The sequence below is a fragment of the Vollenhovia emeryi genome, unplaced genomic scaffold (genome assembly GCF_000949405.1).
Source record: "Vollenhovia emeryi isolate VEMERY1.0 unplaced genomic scaffold, V.emery_V1.0 DF939175.1, whole genome shotgun sequence".
Lineage (NCBI taxonomy): Eukaryota > Metazoa > Arthropoda > Insecta > Hymenoptera > Formicidae > Vollenhovia > Vollenhovia emeryi.
Window position 1 is genome coordinate 52,664 of NW_011967191.1, and position 6,289 is coordinate 58,952.

A 6,289-nucleotide genomic window follows, 5' to 3' on the forward strand; every position below is an offset into this window, starting at 1 on the left:
CGCAAAAACGGTATCCGACTCTGTCGGTATGGATAGAAACTACCCTCGAAATATTGACCTTTTCAATTCCACGTATAGCAATTCTATAAGGCCATGTACGTTATCTCGAACAATTCTTGCACCAGAATACTATCTCTAAGAGTTTTCAGAATCGTTGATTATGAATTTGATGTCAAAATTATATATCATGTATATTTTTTTGCGGGTAGTTGCTATCCTTAAAATGCTTTATGAGAACAAATAACAAAATAGGAGTCAAATATTTGTCGAAGCTGTACAAGTGTGCAAAGTTTCAAAAGTTTCAAAGTTTCAAAGTTTTACTTGTAAGACTTGCGCAATTGGATCATAAAGTATTAATCAAATAAATAATTAAATAGTAAACAGATATTTTTAATGCATGAAATACTTGTTTTGTAATCTTTCAAAGTTTTTACTCGTTCACTTTAACTTATTGTTAATTTAGTCTACCCAACCGTCCTTTTAATCTAACATAATTAACGGGAATTAATTTTTATTTCTATTACGTTGGTTCGATGGAACTTCGGTTGTGCACGCGTGAGATGCTTCGTCTTGGAATTCCTCGAGTTTTACATCAGGTATTGGTAATAAAGACTCGCGGTGCGAAAGATCACAATTAGACTTTCACAACCACTTGATACAAAGTCATTACGACGTTTGCGTTTACGGTAATTTTTATTGTAATCGATTCCTCCTTGCTTCACGCTTCTTGATCAGGATCGGGTCGATATCAGGGCGCGAAATCAGCGGAACGGTACTAACAACGTACGTACACGCGCGTGCGTTACAAAAATCAGGCAGGCAGGCAGGCAGGCAGGCACGTTGCAGAACACGAACGTCATTGCTTGCTAGATCAAGCCTCGTGAAGAATTTGCCTTAGCGATAATTATGAGTCACACGCGACAGACTCGCGGGAGATTTTGTAATGAGAGACATGTCACTGCTAATAGCCAGTTCTCGGTGCCAGGCTGCACAAGAACCGCCGACAATGAGCTCTCCTGTACGCTGCAATCGTCAATCGTATACTCCACGTTCCTTCCCCCCCCCCCCCCGGCCCCTGTAAAAGGCCCAGCAGGAACGAGGATTTTTCTGCGGCTTCCCGGAAGTCTCGGGACTACGCGGAAGCGTGGGGCTCGCGTGACAATCCCGCGGGGACTGGAGAAAGGTCGAATTCCCCGCGGTTTGTCTCGCAATGCCAGATAAATTGGGCAGATAAATTGTAAATCTTTGGAAATATCTAAGTTAATCTTGAAATTACATAAATTCTAGCGCACACCCTGCCCATCTCGGTCGTGAATCTTTAATTTTATTATCCTACGTAACATCCTACATGAAAATGCACGTGTGTACAAATCAATAAAAATGAAAGTAAATAATGTCGGGGGGACAAATGAATCAAGTTTATTATTCAGGTTATTTATTCAGGTCGGTTGGACGTTTTTTTTTTTTTTACAAAATTTGGCCTCCTGCCTCCGTTATTCATTCGGCAAGAGCGACTCTTGGCATTGCGAATAAAAAAGGCGCGAGCGCATTACTTTCGGCGATCGGATCGACGTGTGTGCACAAGGTAACGTAACAAACGACGGACCCGATCCCGTGTCGCACTTACGTAAGGTGCAGATCTTGATATAAGTGCGGCACGGTTGCAGTTTTCACCGCCCGGGTCGCCAGAAAGTGAGAGTCACACAGTAATGGGATTTGTAAAGCCTTATAATTTTTAAAATTGTATCAGAGAACTGAGCACAGAGAAAGAGGGAGAGGAGAGAGAGAGAGAGGGGAGGAGGGGGGTGGGGCAGAATTCTGAGAAAATAATCATTTATAAAGTTGCCGAAGAGAGAATCGGAGAATGACATACGAGAGCTTACTATAATTAGCCAAGTCGGGAATGGAAGTAATAAAAGGATTCGTGAAATTTCTTACGTTTGAAGAAATAAATGCATCTCTAGATAGATTTATAAAACAAGTAACTAAAGAAGCTCCGCGTTTCGCAAAATCATATAGGAAAAATTGTATAGCCACTTCGTTTCAATTTATCATTTTAAATATTACGAATTAGTTTTCAGCTAATTCGTACATTGCGGAATTCATGTTAACTTTCGTTAGAATTATAACCTTTTAGTAGCTCGCTGTATTATTGGGGCCTTTTCCTATTAGATTTAAAAAATCTAAAATCTCTTATATTGTCCCTAGGAAAATTAACGGGATTTACGCACGTGCGCGCGCGCGTGTTATGCTTAAATGTGATAGGGAAATAACACTTGTAAAAAGAACCTCTTGGGAGCAATTTTATAACAATAGCGTCATTCCTTTTTTTTCCTACTATCAAGAACGACTACCGCTCTTTCTTTTCTCCATTTCCTCTTACTTTAACGGTCTTTCTTCGCTCGAGCGGCGCTCCTTTGTCTCTCGACGCGACGCGACGTGCATGGACGCCCCGCTGCAACTCGCGGTGATGCAACTGCATTCGCGCATTCTTTGCAAGGACTCCGAGAGCGGGGCGTGGTTGCGATCGACCGATCGACCGTCCGACCGACCGGCTTATCTTCCACGGGGAATCGCACGTACGCACGTGTGCACGCGCTTATTTTCGGCGTGGTCTGCTTTTAGCCGGGAGAAACATAACGTTACACACACTCGGCGAAATCGTGTCGCGTAACGAGGCACTTGAAATTCATAAACAAGGAAAGCGCGGGAAACGATGCCGTTTTATATTTTATATGAGTTACATTTTATATTTATTTTTTTTTCACGTAATAAGCGACGCACGCAATGAGAAACGCATAAAATGTATCACCTAATTACTTAGTAATAAAGAATTGCGTAACGCAATTAAGAGCGACAGTTTTTACTTTTCGATAATTTCAACGGTGCACCGAAGATGTTAACATCAAAATGAAATATATTTATTTCATGCTAAATCACAGTCTTTTCTCCGTGTTAATATCTTTGATTAATTACCGGTCAGTGTCAAACGAGCGTATTTAAATTTTGGAGAGAAGAAGAGCTAAGAAAACAATCACAAGAAACTTCTATGGTCATTCGCAGATAGGAACGGCTATAGAAATACAGAGTGACGTTCAAGAAACCGGCCCCACGTGCAAAATAGCTTTAAAATTAAATGTAAATATGAATAAATAAATAACGCGTTACAGTTATTCAAAGAGTAACGAATCGTTGCAGTTACTTCCTTGCAATAAAAATAACAAAATCAAATCTGCATTTATATTGTGAAACGTCGATAAAATCGTTTATGCGCAAATGCGAAGCTTAGATGCAATCTGTGAAGGTTTAAAAAATATATAAAGTAACTATTAATGTAACTGACAATGAGTTACAGACGGAGAGGAAGTAACGAAGTTAAGCTAGAGTTACCGAAAAAGGTAACTGTAACTTCGTTACAAGTAACGAGTTACTTTCCATTATTACCAAATAAAACTGTAAAACACTGTAGTTTGAGGCTGGTTTTACGTGCGCCAGCCTGTACACACTCGATACTGACTCGCTAAATCTCACTATTTATAAATATGACGAATCGATGCAGTTACTTTCTTGCAATAAAAATAAAAAAGAACTTAAATCCTCATTTGAATTGTAAAGTGTCGACAAAATCGTTTATGCGAAAACGCAAGGCTTAATGCGAGCTGTGAAGGTTTAAAAAATATATAAAGTAACTATTAATGTAACTGACAATGAGTTAAGTTACAGACGGAGAGAAAATAACAAAGTTAAGCTAGAGTTACCAAAAAAAGTAACTGTAACTCCGTTACAAGTAACGAGTTACTTTCCATTATTACCAAATAAAACTGTAAAACACTGTATTTTGAAGCTGGTTTCACGTGCGCCACCCTGTACACACTCGATACTGTGTGTGTGACTCGCTGTAAATCTCACCATTTATAAATATAAATAAACGCGCAATGTGAAAGTATACGAGGGGCTACCAATAATTTCAACTTCAAAGGCGAATAAAAATGTACACGCACGGGACGCCGCTCGCAACTACGCTAAGTTTTCCCCGTAAAAAGAGATAACGTGCGCCGTGACATCATCGCCCTGAATTTCGTAATCGCCCGCCAGTTCGCGCGGTACCTGCCGAGAGATTAGACGCATCGTAAATCGCCGTGCGTGTGCGCGTACGTTTTCATCCGTGTTTGAAAAACTTTCTTCGGACACTCTTTGGATCCAGCGACGGGTTCGTATCGACATTTATTAACACGGCTGTCTCGATCGATCGGTTGCACTAACACCTCGATTTATGCGTTACTTTTTATTAGCGGGGTTTTTAAGCGGCAAATAATTCCGATTTACTCGATGCTTTTTATACGCTCGTTTTATGCGCCCTTATTTTACGTGGTAGGAAAATATATCTTTAAAAAAAATACGTCGATTTTGAAATAAATAACAATGGCTCGTAATCGTATGATAAAATCAGGTAAGAACAACCTTGTTCAGGCTCTGAGCCCCTTCTTTTATTACAAGATTTTGAAACCCTGAATCTAAATGCGCGTTCCTAAACTCACTAAAAAGAGTGTCGCAACCATTCTGACTGTACATACTCGGGCTTTTCTCTTATTCAATCGAATCTGACAATCAAAAATCCTATTAACGTCACGATTAATGTCGCAGCAACGCGTCAAGATTCAATCGCAATTTTCATTAATTCCAATTAGTCTCGCGCGTCGGGCAACTTCCCGTGACGCACGAAACGCGCGAAACAGGTCGACGCGGTGTCACGTGACCGCCGAAATTTTCTAATACGCCGTCGGCCAGTTTGCGCCGCGCGTTCCCGGTGATTAGACGAGTCGCGGCCGCGCGTCTTCTTCGCCCGCGTTTCAATCGCAACCCCGCGTGTAATTTCGGGAGTGCCGAGTGCTCGACGCGGTGGAGACGGACGAGTCCTGATGAATCTCGATCCGTGTCGACTCCACCGTACTTCCGTACACCCCGTCGTCTGTTAATTCCTCTTCGTTTCTTTGTATAAAGTCGTGAACCCCCGGCTTTGTTCTTCAATGGAAGAATTTTGCAATTGTATAAAGCCAACTTCAAATTGCTCACGCATAAAAAATCGAAAATTTCAAATATCAATTTTTTAAAATTAGATTTCTGAACTGAGTGTTGTTGTAAGTATGAAAATGTTTTGCTATGCGGTCCGCAACTTATCCTGGTATTATCCTGGTATTATTTTGTGCATAAAAGCCAATGAAAAAAGACTCACAAGCGTAAAAACTATATTCGAACTTGCCGGTAAAGAAGATGACTTTAGGATTCTCAAGTTGGAATCGTGACGCCAGCGGCGAGAAATAAAACGCTGAGTATTCTCGCGTAGCATTTTCCAATAAAAAGATATCACGGTGAAGAGACACTTCAGATCGCCTTCGTACGCTCGTATAAAACAACCCGAAGGACATTCTTTTCCCTTGACAGTTAATAAACAGCCATAAAATGAATTCTCATCGTGTCACCTCGCCCCCTGACGTCACGATTCCAACATGGCCGCGGCGAGCCACCCGCGGGAGCCTCAATTCGCGATTGCGCGCGTCCCGAATCGATATCGATCCAGCGATATCGTATTTGACAACGTGTGTCGCGCGTTATCTCGTGTTCCGCGTTACTCGGGAACGTGTATCGCAGCTGCATCGGCGAACACCGAAGGAGCATCGGGGCCTATCGAGGGATCGGAGATTGCTGCTCGTCTGCATCGGTCTCAGGAGATCGGTGAGTCTGGTTTAAACCCTTAGCTCAAAACATTTGCAACTTCAGTGTTTCTTGACAATATTTTTAATAACGCAGAAAATTTATTGCAAAATATATTACCTCAGCCAGGGTTTGAGCCTGGACTTGCCTACACCCTAGGCGGGCGTCTCACCAATTCGACCACTGAGGCTCGAAACATTATTTCTGAGGCTTGTTTTACGAGATGTGCGACTAATCGACTTACATGTCTTTTTTAGAAGTGGAAAAATATTGACGAAACAGTTAACCATCACATGAAAACTCTAACGAGCTTTATTAAAAGTAAAATTCTTCGAAAATAAAACTCGAAGCTTGTACATATTCACTTTGTGGAAGAATTAGGAATTATTTAATGAATTAATCATATTATTAATACATATTTCAATTATTGCTGTCCTAAAATTAAAAAAGCAGTTACATGTTTCACTATTATCATTATCGTATGCATGTAATTGTATTGTTACAAGAAACAATTTCAGAAATTACACTGAAAAAAATTTTCGCTATTGCTTACATTTTCTTTTCCGTGTACTTACTT